General features: G+C 36.7%; 1 pseudogene across 17 annotated transcripts; it reads right to left on the reverse strand.

Annotated features, from left to right (window-relative positions):
• Window positions 1-2155: 2155 nt before the first annotated feature.
• On the reverse strand, window positions 2156-17450 carry LOC148861659 (pentatricopeptide repeat-containing protein At1g08070, chloroplastic pseudogene; annotated as a pseudogene). 17 transcript variants are annotated; one of them, XR_016113310.1, is made up of 9 exons: window positions 17165-17450; window positions 11609-11738; window positions 9229-9299; window positions 8708-8789; window positions 6532-6606; window positions 6280-6462; window positions 5784-6009; window positions 5561-5638; window positions 2156-5008 (listed from the first exon to the last, which is right to left on the reverse strand). The product of XR_016113310.1 is annotated as a pentatricopeptide repeat-containing protein At1g08070, chloroplastic pseudogene, transcript variant X6 (transcript). The 17 variants fall into 17 exon arrangements; XR_016113312.1 differs by having other exon boundaries at window positions 5800-6009; window positions 6532-6647; XR_016113306.1 differs by having other exon boundaries at window positions 6532-6647.
• Window positions 17451-22712: the final 5262 nt, after the last annotated feature.

Below are 22712 nucleotides of genomic sequence, written 5' to 3' on the forward strand. Positions count from 1 at the left end.
GAGAAGGGAGACAGCGATTGAGAGAACTTGAAGAAACCCTACCATGGAGTTGTCACCGAAAATCTCTCAAATCCCATTCTTCCCTCTTTCTCTCACTCTAAGAACTCAAAGAAAGGGTTCCGGTCCTTCATGATCACTTCTGTTAAGTTTCTCTGGTATAGAGAAAAAATTGTCCATCTCCACCTCTATTGGCATGTTCTTTGTCGTCGATCTTTGGTTGAAATTCGACTCTGATGGCTTCAAGTTCTTCGCCCCATTTGGCTTCGAATTCTGATGCAAAAGGCCTGTGAAATCCCGCCATCGCCACTGCAACTCTCAGCAGTGGTGGTTAATACTCTCCCTCCCTCTCTCCCTCCCTCTCTCTCTCTCTCTCTCTCTCTCTCTCTCTCTCCCCCTCTCTCTCCATCTCTTCACTCCCGACCACTTTCTCCGCCCCATTTGGCTTCGTCGTTGTAGATCTCTGTTGCAAGAGGAGGAGTTGTGAAATCCCGCCACCGCCTCTGCAACTCTCAGTAGTGGCAGTTAACACCCTCCCTCCCTCTCGCTCTGTCAGTCTCTCTCTCTCTCTCTCTCTCTCTCTCCCTCCCCCTCCCTCCCTCCTTCTCCATCTCTTCTCCACTGTCTTCTCCATCCCATTCCCTACCTCTGCAAGTAATGTAAGCCAAAATATGTAAAATTAATTATTTCAATTTTAATTAATTATTAAATATTTTAATAGTTTTTAAGATATTAATTTTCTAATTATTAAATATTTTCAAATTGTTTCATATACTTTATTACTATTTATTATTATTATTATTTTAATTCTTAATAATTTATTTTTAATTTATAAATTTATACATATACTTTATTACTAAAAATAGGATGTTTTGTTGTATTGAAACACCAAATATGGTCATTCGTGCAAATGGGATGTATCGATACTTTAAACCATGATTGTGTGTCTGTTGGAAGAAGATTATTCTTCGTGTTGGCATTTTTGAAATTTTTATATGTTGTATGCAGAGGCCATGATTGATCTACCCCTGGTGCTCAACTTGCCTTTTCTCACAGCAATTTATTCCGTTCATGTTCCTAGTGTTTCTTAATGTTCTTTTCATTTTGTCCATACTCTCGGTTTTTGTGGTTGGATCTAATGTTTGATCTTGTTTTGTAATATGAGAATAAATGAATGGACTTTTTCTTTTTATGGCTTAAAAAACAAAAGCAAGAATTAAATTCAATGGTGTACAACAACAAATCATAGGAGATAAAGTAACTACAAGATTAAAATATTGTTGTTTCTCAATTTGTTGTATTCAGCATAGCTTATTTAAATTAAGTTATTAAAATATGATAAAAAAAGCATCTAAACAAATGCAATATCATAAAATAATGAATAATGACCTTTAATAGGTTTTTAATTTAAAAGTTGAAAGTAAAAATATTTGGGATATTTCATAGGTAATGTGTATAATCTTGTTAACTACAGTTATATACAAATACAAATAAACCTTTTGATTTAAATATATATATATATATATATATATATATAAACATTTAAAAACATTAATTTTTCTTAAAAAAATATTGTCCCTTGGAAGCATTGAAAAATGGGATTGATTGAGGTTACAAGAATAAATGGAAAACTTCAATTTTAGATTGCTGTTTGGATTTTTGCTGGTGTGAACTTGTCTTGTACCGCCAATCCCAAGCCTAGAGATAAGAGAGCAGCCAGTAATATAACTTTGGGATTCTTGCCCTTAATATCAATAAAAATAACATTTTTAATATAATTTTTAGAATAGGATAGTTTTCTTGAAAAAATATCAAATAAAGGCATGGGATACTGTTCACCTCCTCCTGAAGCACCGAACAATGGTGGCAAACCTCCCCCACCTCTAGTCTCTCTCTCTCCCTTATTCTTCTTCGCATCGTTTTCAGACCTTCCCTAGCTCTGTTATCAGTTGTGAAAGTTTAGATAATGCCGAGTTGAAGAAAAGACCGACAGCTCTGCTCTATTGGAGAGGGAGAGAGAGAGAGGAGGTGGGGGAGCTTTGCCACCGTGTTCGGTGCTTCAGGAGGAGGAAGGATGTGAGTAGTATCTCGTGCCCTTATTTAATATTTTTTCAAAAAAATTATCTAAATTGCCCTTATTGGCTAGAATCCCTAGAACTTTTGCCAAACTTTTATGTCTTAGTCGATAAGTCCTTTGATTCCTGCATTTACTGTTTTACCTTGTTCACTTCTTGCACATTCACAGTAACATCCTACCCACACCCACACCCAACACGATCCAATCGGGCTCGGTACACGCGTGTGATAAAGGATACCTAACTACCATCCAAGCCAAGGGTTCCACCTCACCAGTAGCCCCCACAAGAGCAAAGCCCAGCTTTGAAATGGTGAAAACGGTTACGGTCCCTCACTACTATTTCTCTCTCCTCAAGCTTGGATACCAGCTCTATTGCTCTATGGCAATCTCCACATATCCTCAAGTTCTTCACAATCTTAATTGGTGATTGGGGTTCTGTACTAATAAACGCAAACGTTAACGCCAACTTCTCACTGTGACGATACAAGGACTCCTCCTTGTCTTCTTCATCCAAGTTCCTTAGTAAGGCCCCTGTGTCTGGCTCATATCCCATCGGCTTAATCTGCTTTACCAACTCATCCCAAGCTGCATAGATTTCTTCAGATCTTGGGTGTGATTTATCCCCAGCAACAAACTCATGAATAACGCCCCCAACTTCAACTGCACTACAGCCGGGAGTCTTCTGCACTTGTTGAGCTTTCATTTGGGCCCTCACCCTTGCAACATCTCTCCATTTCCCTGCAGAAGCGTACACATTTGACAAGAGCACATAATTCCCATCGTGGCTGGGATCCAATTCAACAAGCATACGAACTGCTTCTTCAGCCAATTTGACATTTTGGTGGGATCGACATGCACCAAGCAGTGCTCCCCAGACAACCTTGTCCGGCTTGATAGGCATGCTTCTCACAAATTCATAAGCATCGGCCAACCTTCCAGCTCGACCGAGGAGGTCAACGACGCAACCATAATGCTCTAACCGCGGTACAATGCTGTACCGGCTTTGCATTAAATTGAACAGCTCCAAGCCCTCAGCTGTCAAGCCCCCACCATGGCTACAAGCATTAAGCAAGCCCACAAAAGTAATATCATTGGGCACTACTCCAGTTCTTTCCATCAGGGTAAAAATCTCAAGGGCTTTTTTTCCTTGCCCGTGCATGGCTAGACCTTTGATCATAGCATTCCAAGATGCCAAATCCTTTGTGGGCATACCCTGAAACAGGTGCCAAGATCGATCTATATCTCCGCATTTGGCATACATGTCAACAAGAGCAGTTGCCAAGAATACATCCATCTCAACCCCGTTCTTCTCAATGTATGTGTGCACCCACTCTCCCAAACCCAATGCACCCATCTGGGAGCAAGCAGCAATTAAGCTGACCATGGTTACTCCATCGGGCTTAACACTATCCTTACACTCTGCTTGCATCTCCCTGAATAACTTAACTGCTTCCACGGGTCTTTGATTCTGAGTATATCCCCCAATCATAGCATTCCATGTCACAAGATCTTTCTCAGGAATCTCATCAAACACTTTTCTTGCATCATCGATTCTTCCGAGCTTGGCATATAGATTAAGAACCGCTGTGGAAACGGAGATGGAATTGGTTGACTTCGCAAAACTGATTATACGCTCAACAGCAGCAGGGTCAGGTGAAATGGCCCCACTGACAGCCGATGCAACCGAAAGAATAGTAGTATTGTCAGGACTGATTCCTGATCTTAGCATTTGCGCAAAAGCTGATAGTGCCTCATCGTTCCAACCATTTTGAGAAAACCCAGCTATCAAAGCATTCCACGAGACCAAATTTCTTTTTGGCATCTCATCGAATAACTTTTGAGCAGTTTCTAAGTTACCCACTTTGGCGTAAGCACTTATCATTGTATTCCAAGAAATTACGTCTCTTTGAGGCATTTCAACAAACAGTTTTTGTGCAGAATCTAGATCACCGGAGTTCAACGAACCTGCAAGCATGATATTCCAAGAAGTTGAATTGGGTTCAACAATTTGCCAGAAGACCCTAACCGCGCATTCATTCTGACGAGACTTGAAATACATATCCAATAGTGAATTCAGCACGAAAATGTTGTCAGAGACACAAGCATTCTTCACCAGGCTGGCATGGATTTGGGATCCGAGACTGGTACCAAGCATGGCAGCACAGGCCTTAAGTACACAAGGGAAAGTGAAGTGGTCTGGTTTAAATCCCTTACCGAGCAATTGTATATAAAATAAGAGAGCTCGTTCAAAGAGACCATTTCTGGTGTAACCCCTGAGCATGGAATTGCACAAGACAGTATCGGGTTCTTCAACATAGTTGAAGAGACGAGTTGCATAGTCCATGGTGCCAGAAGCAGAGCAGATGGAAATCAGCTTTGCCACGAGGATATTGTCTTGTTGGAGTGATCTGCGGAGCAGCTGGGCTTGGATTTGCTTGAGCTGGTGCAATTTGAGATTGGGGTTTTGTTCCAGCAAGTGAGAGAAATGTTGCTGGTCTTTGGACCTTGGAAGAAACTGAGGTAGTTTCCCTACTGGATCCAAGACCAGACAACCCATCTTGAGAGATCATTTACTTTCTCATATACGAAATTTCTCATTTTAATATTTTGGAGGGAGTGTAAGTTGTTCATATAAACAAGATAACAGACATCTGTTGAAATTCACCAAACTACCCCTAGAATGAAACCACAACTTATATACAGTTTCCCCTCCTCCAACTGTATATGAAACTTGTAGGACAGGGAAGAACTGTTTGTTCTCTATACCTCTGACTAATTACAGACTTCAGTTATCTCTAATTCCGCTTGAGATTCCTTTCTTTAAGAGCGTAACCATAACCCAAGCGCCACACCGACAAGTGCCATCATAACAACAAACAGAAAGGGGAACCCGACCTGAACTCTTCTAGCACCACTCTATTTTTTCACCACTGCCTGCAAAGAGAGAAACCAATGACCACTGTCACAAACCAAACTCAGGAAGCATATAATCTCAGGGCAAGATCAGTATCATCCTTGCATTTTAACTGGTAAAATAACAAACTATTTTCACTTTGAAAATCAGAACGCATACACAAAAGCAGTGGAACTTCACTGTAGGTTCAATTGAGGTGCAACTGAAATATTTGGAACTGCATGCTCATTGTGTTACAATGATCTACAATGACACTTCAAGCACAACTCCATCTCACAACCTAACCAATTTGCACCCCTAATCCTGATCATTCAATCAGTGGCCACCATTTCACTGGGAAATAACCCAAACATGTTATGTTTGGGAGCTGGCTCCTGAGTCCTGACCATTAACTCTTCTGTCGATTCTGATAGACATACGCATTTCCTTTGTCTTACATGATTGCTTCAGATTATGGACAAAAATGGGAATCATTATATAGTTTTATAGCTTAAGCTATGGCCATGGAAAAATAGCAGAAATACCTCAAATAAGATAAGAAAATACTCAATTATCCCCAAAAAACTGCTTACTAGTTCTTGCCATAATGCTTCACACTCTTGAGTTATCCTGCTCCTCTCTTCTTTTAGCTTTGCAATAGCAATACCTGCCTGCAAAAAAAAATATCATCTTCATTACTATACCAATGTTTTAACATATACCAACAAAAAACAATACCAGCAGGTTCTCTTCTCATTAAATCAAAGCATGGAATTCAGTTGCCAATAATTTGCCTAGAGAACCAGCACAACTCACATTCACTTCAGCTCACCATGCTGTTATGTTAGAATTTGGAAATTGAGAGTTGAAAAGACCAATTAACCTCCCTTAGCTTTGATTCCCTTTCATCTATCTTTGAGTTTAACTCCAAAATAGCCTTAGCTAACTCCAAATCACCAATTTCCTTCACTAATTTCATCTCCTCCACATTCCAAGCTGACTTCATATCTACACCTTTAGTAGATTTAACCTCCTCCAGGACCTGTAAATACGAAATACAAGTTAATTGTTGTATTACAGTTATTCTTTTTTCTTTACTTTTTTGTTGCAGTGCACAATCTGCATTCCTGAAAGTTTCGTTATTGGAGAGAGAGAGAGGTATTGGTAAACCCCACTTTATACTTGAAAATTGTTGAAGCTTCATAATAAGGCTCCTACTTCAAAGCCCCATTAATTGGTAGACGAAAATAGGGGTGGAAAATAGGAGGAACGGTAAACCAAAACTAGAAAGCAAAGTAATTACTATACGTACCATACAGAGCGGGGGTAGGTTCTCATCTCCACTCACTACTTGACCTTTTAAAATTGAAGGTTCATTATTAAGTTCCTGTTTCAGAGCCCCATTTACTGGAAGAAGTACAGGAGAAAGTGGTGGGCTAACCAGAACAACTCTCAACTTATTCTCTTCAATGTATCTTCCATTATCTTTAGTGAACTGCCAAAGAAACAATGAGAAAACTTGACAGACAACCTAAAGTCAATTTCAACAGCAAACAATACTTACCATGATGGGTGTAATGTCCTCTACAGTAGTTCCAAGAAGGACTACCATGCTTTGGATTAGGAACTTATCTTTGCACTGCAGATCAGGAGGCTCTTCACGTTAAGCTTGCATAGTTACTTCATTGACATCAAACACAAAACATGAGAAATCAAATTAAAGTCGGTAAATAATACTAAATACAGCAGAGGAAACACATGAGAAACCTATTCTTTTTCTTCACATTAAGCAATCTGAGAAAGAAATTCTTTTCCATCTTGTATTTATTTAAGAATATTACATGAGCCATATTTTAATGTAGTGAGTGTCTTCTTCCATAATGAGAACTTCAATGGTCCTAGAATAACTTATTTAAGTTGCATCACCAATCTTAATTATTTATGCCTTCCCCTCTGGTGAAGAGGTCCTCAGACATTCATGCTGCATGGCATGATGGGGTCAAGGAAAAAAAAAACTTCAATGTGCAAAACGTGTAGAAAACATGATCAAAACAATGAGGCATATTGTTTTTTTGATCAGCAAAAGAGAAACTTTTATTAATTTAAAAACAGATTACAAGAACTTTCCAGAGTCTAACAAGAGTGTCTGCCAGTCCATTTGCTGTCCTTTTAGTCCACCCAAATGTAGAGTCAAAGCTCTTGGCTGGTAAATCAATCTCCCTGAATGCAAATCTATACTTCCATGGTGCTGAGTTTACTTGCTTAGCCCAAGAGATGACCAACAGTGAGTCCCCTTCACTTCCAACTCTCTAGCTTCTAATTGCACTGCTAATTTCAAGCCTTGCAAGAGTGTCATTATTTCTGCCTGAACTGAGTCTCCATACCCAATTGGTCCTGAGAATAAAGCTACAATTTACTATCAAAGTTCAGCTTCAATTTATTTGGCCCTGGAGGTTTCCGATCCATCTTGATAATTTCTTTATGCATTTCCATTTGTGCCACTTCCTTCCATTTTATTATTATGTCATTTGTTGAAACATCATCTTGACATTACCTAAACATTCCTTAGCAATTCATGATTTCAAAGTCTTCTGGGGGAATAACAGATCGATTTGCATTAACTTTATAGTGTAATGCATATTCATGCCCCTTATAAGTAACTGTAAAAATTTTATTAAACATGGAACAAAATATATACAAACAGTAGAAGCATCCCTTGTAGAAGTGCAAATTGCATCCTCTCAAGTCGGTTTAATTTCAAATTATAATTGAGCCCAATACAATTATCCCCTATTAACCCCCTGATTGGCTAGGGTATCAGCCAACCCATTAGCTGAGCTCTGAACCCACTATGTCCTTCTAATCATATTGCTAGTTAACCATTTGAATTTCTTGACTTCATCCTTGCAATGCCAAACCACAACCTCTGGATTCCTTGACCAGCCCACCACCACCATAGAATCCCCTTCAACAATCAGCTTGTATATGTTCTTGTCTCTTGATAACTGCACCCTTTGAAGTACAGCAAAGATTTCAGCCCTTACAGAATCCCCAACACCAATTGGTCCTGAAAACAAAGCTGTAATTTGATCATCTTTATTTCTACGAAAAACTCCCCCTATTCCAAATGGGTCCTGATTACCATGGTTGCTCCCATCAAAGTTTAATTTAATGAAGCCATTTATAGGAGGTAACACTCTATATACTGGCTTCTTTTTTGAAGAACCTTTTGCCACCTTCCCCCAATCTCTCCAAGTATCATCATACAAGAAAAATGAAAAACTAATCCATTGTGCATAACGCATTCCATCACCCCAGTCATAACACATTTCATCACCACTTCCTTCTTTCCTTCTCTAAAAACATTCTTGTGTTCCTTTATTCCAAAATTCTTCAAACCAATGCTCCCTTGTGCATCTCCACAAGATTCTTCTTCTCTTCTTCAGCCAAATAAAAAAGGCTGGATCAAACAGCCTATTCATCTCCACTGGCATAGTCCACCTACATCCAAACAAAACAAAGAACTATTCCCAAATTCATGCAACAAATGGACAAGAGATTGGTAGGTGTTAACAAGTTTCACCATTAGATTTACCATAGATTGTTTAATGACTGGAGATGAGGAAGAAAAACATCAAGAGATACAAATCCACACAGCCACCCACAATTGTTGCACACTCACGTCATTAATGTGATTCTCTATGTCCTTGAGCCATAATAAAGCAAGGAAATCACTTGACCTGTGAAATCACAAGTTGACCTTGGCTGAACAATGCCAATGTTTGGTCGTACACAGTATTTCTTTGGAGAAGTAGTTTTTACCTGCAAAAAAAGACGCCTAGATTGCCATCAATCAGGAAATGAGTACTTCACATTCACTACATTTAGTGGTAGCATTGTGATATCAGCAAAGTCATCAAAATCAAGCAGTTAAAAGACCAGATAAATGCTGAGAAATATTAGAAATTTGTAATATTTAAATCTGCATTTTGTACTTCCTCTTACAAAGGAAATGATGCAGAAGAAAGTTTAGACATCTTAAATCACTGCCCCCAGTTAATTTCAGTAAACTCTTCTTTACCAACATAAAGTTAGAAAATGCAGAAGAAATTGAAGAAAGTTAAAGAGGTGATTAGAACTATTTTTTAAACACATAATTAGGTGGAAATTATGTGGTAATTGAGAATATAAAAGTTCAGAGCAGAAAATACTGGAAATAAGTGATCTATAACATCATATCCATTCAAAAAGTTGTTTTCACCTTGAAAGCAACACATTGATCTGAGTTGCTGACGAGTTGAACCAAACATGAGCTTTGCTTCTTCAACTCAACTGATAAAATCATTAAAAAAAAAGTTACTACCTCAAACCATAAGTTTGACAATTCACTTGACAACATGAAGAGCAAAACCAGGCAACAAAAGAATGTCATGGCATTATCAAACAAATTTGAAAAGAATATTGACATTTTGATATTTGCAGATGGTAGAAAATGGATCCTATATTTCTAATAGCTTTTTAACATTTGCAGGTTACAGCATAATGTCTAGTTTCTATGCCCAGGCTGTTACGAGTTAATGGTCATATCAGTGTTAAAGGGACTTTTGGAACAGTGTTTAAAACCCAACCTGGAGGTAGAACCACTTTTCTTAGTCAACAGGTCAGCAGTTCAACTGTCTTAATCAATGGGTCAGCTTGTGATGTCATCATTGTAAAAAAATGTAAAAAGACTAAAATAATGCAAAAACTAGTGACCCATTGAATGGGCCAGATGGGTCATTGACCGAGTCAAGAGTTTTTTATAATATAGTGGGTTAAACCATTAGAGGTTGGCCCAAACCAGAATTGTGACCGTGTCACTGGTCCAGTAGCTAGGCCAGTGACAGGTTGGTTGAAAACATTGTTAGCCCCCTATAAACACCATCCCCTCCCCCCCTCCCCACTTGACACTGAACTGAACTGTACAATCGCATTATGAATTCTGAGGTGGACTGAACTCAAATAACCCCAATATCAAATTGGTTCTGAGAGATAGGGCACTGATGGAACACACTTATGTTATATGTATTATTTATGTGACTCATGGTCCAACCATTTGACCTATGATCTGGCAAGCATTCTGGTTCTACGTTCAGTCCAAGTATTACAACACTGGTTAATATGCATAGTGTTATGGTCTCTACCTACAATATCTGGAGATTTTGGAATTTCAAATAAAAAAACCCTACAGCAGAACTAAATCAATTTGCACAATGCATATTGACTATCTTATTGCACTGAATGGCACACATAGAAAAAGCCACAATAATCCAGACAAGCACCTTAAAAAGTACAAAGGTTCAAACTCTCCTAACTTCATCTTCAGAGTAAGTCTCCACTCTATCCAGGCATGTTTTTTGGAACAATCCGAACACGACCAAAAAATTTGATAAAGTGTAGCCAAAAACTCATGCAATACTCACTTTAAATGATGGGAAAATTTTAACTGTCCACGTTCAACAGCCTGTACTATCCACTGGGCTCTCTCTGCATGACACATAAGTACATATGGACTCCATACACCAGTAACAGTACTGGGGGCATGGTTTTGTAGACTAATGTGTCATGTAGAGGGAGCCTATGGACAGAAAAGGCTATCAAACATGGACAGATATAGTATTCTCATAAGTGATGAGTGATAATATTCGAAATCTTTTAGAAAATGCCATATACATGAAATATACAACTATATGCAGAAGGCAAAATGACCACACGAAGTTTCCATGGGAGTGAGACATATCGATCCCAACTAATATATGCAAAACCATTTAACAGAGAAGGAATCATTTAAGACAACCAAATCCCAAATATGCCAATTAATTTATTTACAATCAGATTGGTCTAAATACAGAAACCATGGAAGGCAGATGGCAGTGGCAACGGATTTTTTTCTCTTTCTGAGAAAGGTAAAGTGTAATGTATTAATATCTAAAAGTATGTGGTCCTCTGTACAATGAAATGTTGTACATGTATATTCCAATTAGGGACCTCCAAAAAAGTACACCCTCAAAAAAAAAAAAAGAAAACTTATCATCTTTAAATACATTGTGCACAGACAAGTCAATTCTTAAGTTCCTCTTCTGCAAAGGATAATTGCATGTAGTTCAAAGGAAATGCTGAAATTGAATACGAGCTTAATGAATTTTCATTGTTATTCTAGTTCACATAATTTAATGCAATATTGACATTCTCCAATAGCAGAAGCATCATTTGATCACATTCCTTATCATAACAAAGCATTTCAATAGTTGGTGTAAATTCATAGAGTTCAGTGTTAAACTGTTAATGATTATTTGGAAATTCTATCCAAAGCATCAAGTTCTCATACAAAGGATAAAATTAGTCCCTGATGTCTTCAAATCCTTTTTCCAGTATAAGTTGAGACACCATCAGATTTAATCTCCTTTGTTTTGAAAACTATGGCAAACACTCAACTGCTTTCCATTTTTTAAGCAATGAAAGGGAAACATGTAAAGCTCTTGTTATTCTCACTTGCAAATGGAAAAGCCATTTACCATGGAAGAGAGGAAAAACCATGACAACCATTATTAATAAATGAGCAGGGCAGGGGGGTCATAAAGATCCAGCTCTTATGCACTTACATGTGAACTTTAGTTCGCGGGGGTGAATCTGCAAAAGTTCTTGACTCATGATTCCTCTTCACACGAAGCCAAAACCAAACTACTTGGCATAGAAGGTTAGTACATCCACTAAACTCCAAATATTTCCAGCCTGCACATATAGACAGAACAAGGTAAATAGCATCCACACAACCATAACCGAAGACTTTGACACACAAGAACCATACTGGTGTGCTAGTGGGACAAATTTTCACAAATAAACCCTGGGGTGCGGAGACATTGAAAAACAAAAGACAAAGAGAACATTATATATAAATATATATGTTCAGTAGAGCTTGAACAAATCAACAATCAGTAAACAAGATTACTACATATTCAACTTTAACGACTTCTCAGTCTCAAGAAAACAATGAAAAATAACATTCAGCTCGAAGTCACTCCTGTTGAAAAAATCTTTATTTTTGTTGTTTGTTGGTCAGCCGTTCTAGTTTTTAGGAAGATAGTTATTAGTTGGAGCATTGCTGAACTAGTCTTCAGCAAGTTTGTTAAGTGGTTGTGATTTTACCAAATCTTTAGCTTAGTGGTTACTGGTTCCTATTTTTATGCTTCTATCTGTTGATGTAGGTGCCTATTTAAAGGCAATTCCTTAATGAAACTAAGCATTGAGTTATTTTCATTCACCAGATATTTCCTACTGTATTGCCTCTGCTTTTTTTTTCAACAGTGGTATCAGAGCCGAAGAGTGAAACAGGAAGAGTGCAGCAACAACTCTTTCTTTCATTGCAGCAGCAATTTCTATGGCTTCTGAAAATTTTGTTCAACCTGCAATCCCACGCTTTGATGGTCATTATGATCATTGGAGCTTGCTGATGGAGAATTTCTTGAGGTCCAAAGAATATTGGCAGGTCGTTGAAAGTGGCATAAAAGAGGCAGCAGCTGGAGTTGTTTTGACAGATGCACAAAAGATAGAGTAGGAGGCACGAAAGCTGAAAGATTTGAAGGCAAAAAATTATCTCTTTCAAGCTATTGATCGTTCAATCTTGGAAACAATTCTTTGCAAGGACACCTCCAAACAAATATGGGACTCCATGAAGAAGAAGTATCAAGGGAATGCAAGGGCGAAGCGTGTGCAATTCCAAGCTCTTCGTAGAGAGTTTGAGCTTCTTCAAATGAAGTCAAGGGAGTCAGTTTCAGAATATTTTTCAAGGACAATGGCAATTGCAAATAAGATGCGGATTCATGGAGAGAAGCTAGAGGATGTGACCATTGTTGAAAAGATCCTTCGTTCAATGACACCCAAGTTTAATTTTGTGATTTGTTCTATTGAAGAGTCTAAAGACATTGATACTCTTTCAATAGATGAAATGCAAAACTCTTTGCCATTCATGAGCAGAAAATAACCCAACAAGACAATGAAGAACAAGCACTGCAAGCAGCAACAAGCTCAAGAGGACATGGAAAGGGTGGATGGAAAGGCAAGAATACACACCAGAGACAAGGAGACAAGAAAGGTGTTGAATCTCAAGGAAACTGGAAGGCTCGTGATGCTCAGAGTTCAACAGGATCTAAACCAAAGTTAGCTGACAAATCCAAGGTGGAATGTTATCGTTGTCACAGGTATGGTCACTATCGCTCAGAATGCCGTACAAATTTAAATAAACATAGAGGGGAAAAGTCTAACTTTCTAGACAAGGAAAAAGAAGAAGAAATTTCTCTCCTAATGGTGTGTCATACTATGGAGGAAACTCACCCGAATTTATGGTACTTGGATACGGGCTGTAGCAACCATATGTGTGGAGACAAATCAATTTTCTCTGATTTGGATGAATCATTCCGAGATACTGTTAAATTTGGTGATAACTCTAGAGTATCTATTTTGGGAAAAGGAAGTGTTATACTTCAAACCAAAGGAAAGTCTCATTCTATTTCCAGTGTGTTATTTGTTCCAAATCTAAAAACTAATTTGCTTAGTGTTGGCCAGCTTCAAGAAAAGGGATATAAGATCTCAATTAAGGATGGAGTTTGTCGAATCCAAGATGACAAGTTGGGTTTAATTGCCCAAGTACAGATGACAGCAAATCGGATGTTTCCTTTGTATCTTCATCACATTACCCACAAATGTCTCACTACAAAACTAAAAGACACAGCATGGCTATGGCATTTTCGCTATGGTCATCTCAGCTTTGGTGGTTTGAAGACCTTGCAGTAGAAAAACATGGTGGCAGGCCTTCCCAAATTTGAGTCTCCTTCAGAAATCTACGAGGAATGTGTTGTTAGCAAACAACACAGAGATGTTTTTCCAAAAGGAAAATCTTGGAGGGCTAAGAAGGCGCTGGAACTAGTACATTCTGATTTGTGTGGGCCAATTATACCAACATCAAATGGAGGTAAACGATATTTTATATCATTTATTAATGACTTTAGCCAAAAAACCTGGGTGTATTTTCTGTAGGAAAAGTCGGAGGCTTTCGCAACCTTTCAAAGGTTTAAAGCACTAGCTGAAAATGAAGTTGGCAGTCCAATTAAGATTTTACGTACTGACCAAGGTGGAGAGTACAACTCACAAGAGTTTGCTGATTGTTGGCAAACATGGAATTAAAAGACAGCTAACTGCAGCTTATACACCTCAGCAAAACGGTGTAAGTGAGAGGAAAAATAGAACGATTCTCAATATGGTGTGAAGCCTTCAACAAAGAAGTGGTCTTCCTAAGAGATTCTGGCCTGAAGCAGTCAGTTGGAGTGTTTATATTTTGAATAGAAGCCCCACACTAGCTGTTCAAAATATAACTCCTGAAGAAGCATGGAGTAGGAATAGACCAGCTGTTGATCATCTGCGTGTGTTCGGGTGTATAGCATACGCCCATGTTCCAGATCAAAGAAGAAGAAAGTTAGATGACAAAGGTGAAAAATTCATTTTTCTTGGTTTTAGTGATCATTCAAAGGCCTACAAATTGTATAATCCTATCACCAAGAAAATTGTTATTAGTCGTGACGTCATTTTTTATGAAGAAAAGACATGGTTATGGAGCAACAATACAGGTGGACAGCAACTACCAGCAGATTTTGATGAGGGAGATGCAGATGAAATGCAACAGCAGCAACAACAAAATGCTCCAGCAATTCCAGCCCCTCATAATACTCAAAATGACATCCCTACAACCTCTGAAACTTCACCACCAACAAAAGAATTAGATGAACAACTTGATGCTGCAGCAAGTTCTCGTTCTCAACGTGTCAGAAGAAGACCAGCATGGATGTCTGACTACGAGGTACCCAACATAAATGATATTGATGATCCACTTACACATTTTGCCCTATTTTCAGGTTGTGATCCTACAGCTTTTGAAGTTGCTGTCAAAGAAGAAAAATGGTAGAAAGCCATGGGTGAAGAGATTGCAGCTATTGAAAGAAATAAAACCTGGGAATTGACAGACCTTCCAAAGGGACAAAAGACGATTGGTGTTAAGTGGGTTTACAAGACGAAGTTGAAGGAGAATGGCAAAGTTGACAAGTACAAGGCACGTTTGGTGGTCAAAGGTTATAAGCAAGAGTTTGGTGTGGACTACAAAGAAGTATTTGCTCCTGTAGCCAGACATGATACAATCAGATTGATGATTGCATTAGCAGCATAAAACTCATGGCCCATTTTCCAATTGGACGTGAAATCTGCATTTTTACATGGAAATTTAAAAGAAGAGGTATTTATTGACCAACCTCCTGGTTATGTGAAACTTGGCAGTGAGCATAAAGTTTACAAATTAAAAAAGGCTCTATACGGACTAAAACAAGCACCTAGAGTTTGGTACAGTCGTATAGATTCTTATTTTTTAAAGGAAGGTTTCAAAAAATTCCCATATGAGCATACGCTTTACACAAAAAATGAAAATGGAGGAAAATTGCTTATTGTGTGCTTATATGTAGATGATTTGATATACTCTGGAAATGATAGAGCAATGTTTGAAAACTTTAAACAATCCATGATGGATGAGTTTGAAATATCTGATCTTGGGATAATGCATTACTTTCTTGGCATAGAAGTAGTGCAATCTAATGTTGGAATTTTTGTGTCTCAAAAGAAATATGCCCAAGAAATTTTGGACAGGTTTGGTATGAAGAACTGTAACTCAGCCACTACACCAGTTGAGACAGGATTGAAGCTTGTGAAAAATCCAACGGGAAAAGGGGTTGACAGCACTCTTTACAAGCAAATGGTTGGAAGTTTAATGTACTTGACAGCAACACGACCTGATTTAATGTATGTTGTAAGTCTTATTAGCAGGTATATGGAGCAACCAAAGGAAATTCATCTTCTAGCTGCAAAGAGGATTCTTCGGTATTTGCGTGGTACTACTAAACTCGGGCTTTTATACAAGAAGGGTGAACAATCATGCTTGATTGAATTTACAGACAGTGACTATGCTGTTGATTTGGATGACAGAAAAAGCACATCTGGATATGTTTTTATGTTGGGTTCTGCAGCTGTTTCGTGGTCATCAAAGAGGCAGTCATTAGTTACTTTGTCAACAACAGAAGCCGAGTTTGTAGCAGCAGCTTCTTGTGCTTGTCAAGCACTTTGGTTGAGAAAAATTCTCAAGGAGATGCAGTTTAAGCAACCAGGTTCTACCCAGATTTTCTGTGACAATAATTCAGCAATTAAGCTCTCCAAAAATCCTGTTCTTCATGGAAGATGCAAGCACATAGACGTGAGGTATCACTTCTTGCGTGATCTCACAAAGGATGAAGTCATTGATCTTGTTTATTGTAGAAGTGGGGACCAAGTTGCTGATGTTTTTACTAAGCCCCTCAAATTAGCTGTTTTTCTGAAGTTGAGGAAATTACTTGGAGTTTGCAGTCTGGAAGACTCAGTTTGAGGGGAGGTTCTGAATGTTTTAAACTGGATGTCTGTAGACATCAATTTAAGGGAGGGTTTGTTGAAAAAATCTTTATTTTTGTTATTTGTTGGTCAGCTGTCCTAGTTTTTAGGAAGATAGTTATTAGTTGGAGCATTGCTGAACTAGTCTTCAGCAAGTTTGTTAAGTGGTTGTGATTTTACCAAATCTTTAGCTTAGTGGTTACTGGTTCCTACTTCTATCTGTTGGTGTAGGTGCCTATTTAAACGCAATTCCTTAATGAAACTAAGCAGTGAGTTATTTTCATTCACCAGATATTTCCTACTGTATTGCCTCTGTTTTTTTTTTTCAACAACTCTAACCCTATGTGACAATGCCGAAACTGTTAGAACACTAATTTCCAGACATATACTCGGATCGGTCGAAACGACTACATAAGAATTAGTCCAACAACCAGACGATGGAAACATCAAATGAAGTCACAGAATCATCAAAGAATCTCATAAAAAAACAACCGATCGAAGGCAGAAAATCATCAAAGAATCTCATAAAGCCAACGACTAAATAAAATTAGTCCACCCATACGCCAACAACATCGATTGAAGTCACAGAATCAGTAAAGAATCTCGCAAAAAGCAAACCGAAGAAAATCATCAAAAAATCTCATAAAGCCAAGCACTGAAGAACCACAAAGAATAAGAGGAGATAGAGTGACAAGAGAACTTACCGGCTGGCGAGGAACCCTAGGTAGAGAGTCAGTGTTGAGAGTATATACAGGGCACAGATGGGACGACCTTTTAAGGAAATTTGCCACAATAATTAAATTGATATTTCTCACGAAACGTCTAAGTGTTGGTTGCTTCAAGAGGACGAGGACACTCGTGAGTCGTGACCATTGAATTGTTTCATGTTTGCTATATTTGTTAGGTGTCTGAAACACTCTGAAGCAGTGAAAGCGAAAGTATGGAAATTGTAGGGGTGGTTGTGTGGACGGTTGCACCGATCGTGAGTAGGACTTCAAAGCTGTACGTGCTTTTTATGTTTTGGAGGGTCTACTAACAAGTCGAGTCGGATCGGATGGAATCGGATGGAATCGAATTGGATGGATCCAAATTTTATCTTTAAGGCTGTGTTTGGTTACAGTGAAAATTTATTTGTACTAGTATATATGTATGGAAGTGCAAATGAAAAGAATATAAATTTTAGTTTAATTTTGTTTTGGATTTTATTTTATTTCACTTCAGGTCTTATTTTATTTCATTTGTAATGCAATCAAACAAAATTTTGAAGCAAAAATAAAATTAATATTTAAATCCAAATCATTTGCATTACCATTATTCTACATTAATGTAAATAAATTTGCATTACAACAAAATGAAGACGTAACCAACAAATTTATACGATTCGAATGCAATTCGGATTGTCATTGGATATTGATTTTTTTTTATATCTTTTTAAGAGCTACACAACGGGTAAATTTATATCTTTTTAAGAGCTACACAACGGATATTATTATACACAAAAATTCTAACATCAAACTAAAAACACAACGTTATTGTGGAAATTACAGGGAAGTACCCTGTAGTTTGCTACATGGATTCTCCAAATTAATAACTGAAGATGCTAATAGCTGGACGTGAATGTTGATCTCTAAAAGTATTATAAGTGAAAGTTAAGGCCCTTAAAGTGTCATTATCTCCAAAGTATAGAGGAACATTGGGAACATCTTTCATGTATATATATATATATACTTGTGGTCATCCTGTGACTGGGTCGAATTTGAACACAAATTTGGATATACAAATACCATTTGCAGACTTGTTTTGAAAGCTCCACGCTTGGATGGGCATGGCTGTAGGAAAATCATTACTGGCCATGGAAAGGTGTAAACTGACTCAGTTGGTAAGTTCCCTAGCTGGTTGTAGACTTTAGTTTATGTTTCTTTTTCTTACATTTTCCTTCAAACCAAACATAGCCTTAGTATAGTGGAAACTTGAAATCCATCCCACCTACATCAGGCTTGAGCCGTTGACGGTAATGGGTTTGGCTGACAACTTTAGGTAGGAATTCCTAGGCTTGCAAATCCTCATTGTTAGCCGGAGAGAGACAAACTGAGGATATGATTGGAAGGTCTGACCATTTGCGTGTATTAAAGAAATGTCGTTACCAATCTCCTTGCTTTTGGATTGCTTGGTGGTGTTCTCAAAGGTGACAGTGAGAAACCAAATCAAAGATTATGGTTTGAAAATAAGGCTGTGTTTGGTTGCAGTGCAATTTTATTTGCATTAGCATAAATGCATGAGAGCAAATGAAAAAAATACAAATTCTTATTTAATTTTATTTTTTATTTTATTTTATTCTGCTTCATGTCTTAATTTACTTCATTTGTATTGCATTCAAGCAAAATAAGTTAAAATTTGAAACAAAAAAAATATGTCATAATTTACACAAATCATTTGCACTGCTATAGTTTGCATCAATACAAATTTATTTGCATTGCAACCAAATACAGCCTAACGGAAAAACTGAGTATAGTAAAAGGGCGATTGAAAGTGTTAGATTAACTCTATAGTGAGTATGAAATTCAACCATTCTTGTCAAGGAGGTGAACCCATGATGCCATATTTAAAAATAGATAAAATACAAAAATAAAAAAACTTTGTAGATTTTTTTATCACATCTCTAATATAATTCATGATATTAAACAAAAATAAGAAATATCTTTATTAATGATGAAAATGGAACACAAAATTTAAAATTAATTTAGAAATGAAACTATTTCCCTATATGAGTGGCAGATAAATGGTTCAACCATTTGGATCAAATGGTTAATCTATGGTGTTATAATTAAATAATAAAAGTTTTTAAAATATAAAATAAAATAAATCAAGGAATAATACAAGTAAGAAAATTTTAAACACATTTCTAATATTATACATCAACAATATTACACAAAATAAATGTGATAAGCAATACTTGCTTTTATTAATCATGTAAATGAAAAACATATTTTAAAACCCATTTGAAAATGAAATTGTTTGCTTGTCTAAGTGGTGGGTCAACAATTCAATCTTTTAGGCTAAATGGGTTAACTTATGATGTCATTATTAAATAGTAAATATTTAAAAATATAAATACATAAAATTAGACATTTTATAAAAAACATTTAGGCACATTTGTAATATTATATATTCATCTTATTAAACAAAAATATGTGTGAAAAATATGAACTATTTTTTTACTGGTAATGGTAATAATTTCGCATTCCATCTAGGTGGTAGCTAGGCTAGTGGTTGAATGGCTCAACCATGATAAATAAATAAAATTTAAATAAAAGATATTAGATAAAAATACAATAAGTTGTAAAAATATAAAACTTCATTGAAAAGTAAGGGCATGTCTCTAGTATTATGTATTCATCATATTAAAAAAATGATAATGAAAACTAATTTTTATTAATGATGAAAATGAAATAGAAAAATTAGAAAAAAAAAAAGAGAATTAAAATCCAACCTATGACCCCACTAAATAGGTCAAACAATTCAATGGTTTAATTAGTTGGGTCACCATGTTGTGTGGTCGAGCCAATTAATCCCCCAATAACATGTTTCATTAATTATCTTTTTCACATGGGTTTTGATGAAAAACATTGAAATTATTATTATCATTTTTATCATAATTTGAAATTGCCATATGCACTCACATACACATTTGCTAGTACCAAAGTAAGTTAGTTGCGCTCTTTATTACTACAAGTCTCCTCACACACTTGTGATAATATAATTAATGGTTTCCCACATTTTTTGTTTTATTTTTTCAATTTCCTACAAAAATAAGCAACAGTACATTAAATACCACAGCATATAATTCATTAATTTGTGTATGCTTATTAATGCTATAGTAAAGGGAGTGCTTGTTTTAGTTGAAAGTAGGGGTGGATTCGAGCTGAGCTGAGCCGAATAGTACTAGGCTTGAGCTTGATTCGAGCCAGAACCTTGACCTTGGACTCGGCTTGAGTCAAAAGTTAATAAGCTCGAGCTCGGTTCAGCTCGACTCATTTTATATTTTATAAATATATTTTATTACAAAAATATTTATAAAAATAAAAATTATATATATTTTTATTTTATATTTAAAATTTTAAGAATTATAATATTTTTATTATATATATTACTTTTTATATAATATATATATTCGAGCCGGCTCGCGAGCCTCATGAGCCGAGCCAAGCTTTTCATGAGCTGAGCTCAAGCAGCTCGTGAAAAACTTGGCTTGTTGCCACCCCTAGTTGGAAGTTGCAAAATTAATTACTTTCACCATTTTTTTAATGAATTGTAAAAAACCAAGCCTTGAAGAACCTTCCCAATTCCGATTTTGAAACAAATCCCTATCCTTCACCCTGATGCCTATGGGAGGTAAAAGTTGTCCGATTCTTGACTAGATGGATTCTTCAAAGGGATTCCAATCTTTGAAATGGTCCAATCCAATCTGAAGTCAGATCTTATTTTGTTAGACTCGAATGCCCTCATTTCGGATTTCGATTAGTTCGGGTCAAATAATTGGATCGATTCAGATCATCTCTATCCGATTTGGAAGGATCCAATCTCCCTCTCTCTCTGATACAAATAGCTAGGAAATATTTTATTTTTTCTTTATTTAAAATGTTATATTTTCTTGTTTCTTTTAATAATTTATTATTTTTTAAAGAAATTAAATTGGATCAAATCATATTCAGATATCGAACATCCTTATCAAATTTGAATCCAAATCAATATTGATGAGATTCAACCAGATTTACACCTACCCATTAAATTTGAATATACCTTAATTCAAATTTGATCCGATCCATTTGCATTCCTAATCGGGAAGGGCTCCTATTGATCCCATCCCCGCCCCCATACCCACCAAGGCAATCTCCATTGCCATCTGTATATGGACATAATCATGTAAAAACCTTCAAAATCCAATAATCCATTAACACTTGTAAGAGGTGGCAACACTAATAAAGACGGGCTAATGCAATCACGTAGGGTATAGGCTGCTATCAACTATCAACTCTCACTTTGCTAATCCAAAGGGTTCTCTATCCCTGCTTTGTCCATTGCTCAGGTTGTCCCTGTCATCCTTCCACTTTGTACAAAGAACAACCTTACATTGATACATTCTTCTCGTAAACATAAAATATGTGCTACAAATTTTCTTTCCAAATAAATAGTGGATTAAGCTATTACTTAAAGCTCAATTTGAAAAGATTATAAATACAAATACATACATATTTATATTTCTACTCCTTCCAAAACTGAGCCTAAGTTTAAAAGTTTCTCACTCTTCGATCGGTCTCCTCTGTTCAGATTCTACACACTTTTTCTAAACTCCTTACTTGCACAAGGATGCACTTCGACCCAACCAGGAAAAATAAGGTTTGGTCAACAATTAGGTTAGGTTAGGGTTGAAAAATGTTAACCTAATATAAAATACGACTGGGTTAGGGTTGATGCATTGGACATCCTGATGAGTCCGGATATCCTGTACTGCTGTACATTTATTTCTATACATTTCCCTGCACAACCTATTAAAGTGAGACACGTGCGCCAGAAAGAAATTACTACATTTTCTTTGTTTCCCAAAATTTTTAAATTTAAAATTCATTGAAACAAAAAAAAGAGGGATCCTTTGATAAGTTTCGGGCGACGCTTTATGGAATGTGAGTGTATAGAATAAGCTGTCATCAACTGTAGAATAAAAATGGTAATCTAAAACCTGGGCGACAGAGTTTTGATTGAAAGACCACGAAAGCTTGAGACCATTGAACTCATCCGTAACTTCTTTGTAATCTTTTATTCCGAGGATGACATGATTTTTATTACATAAATGGAATAATTGCAGAAGATATAAGATTGAAGAAAAACATGGGCAAGTGGTGTTGAGAGAAGAAGAAGGAGAGAGAGATGGGTCTCCTCTCTTTCTTCGTTGTTGATGATCAAACCAGAGAGAGAAAGGAAGGGATGAGAAGTTTCCATTCCAATCACTGCCATCATTGCTAGTAAACAATCATCTCTCTCTCAATGCTCTTTTCTCTTGCCCTGCTTTCCATTTTTTTCTTCTTTCTCCCCTTTATTAGCTCAGTAGCCTGGCCATACTTTCAAGATCAAAACTGTAGTTATCTATCATAAGCTCCAAAATTATTGGCAAGGTCGTCTTAGGGAAACCTTCTGATTTATCTTCATCGCTATTTCTCATTTGTTTTATAACTTTTATTGTAATGTGTTTTTTGA

This window comes from Nelumbo lutea, chromosome 4 (genome assembly GCF_056320005.1).
Source record: "Nelumbo lutea isolate HS-2025 chromosome 4, American lotus-T2T, whole genome shotgun sequence".
Taxonomy (NCBI): Eukaryota; Viridiplantae; Streptophyta; class Magnoliopsida; order Proteales; family Nelumbonaceae; genus Nelumbo; species Nelumbo lutea.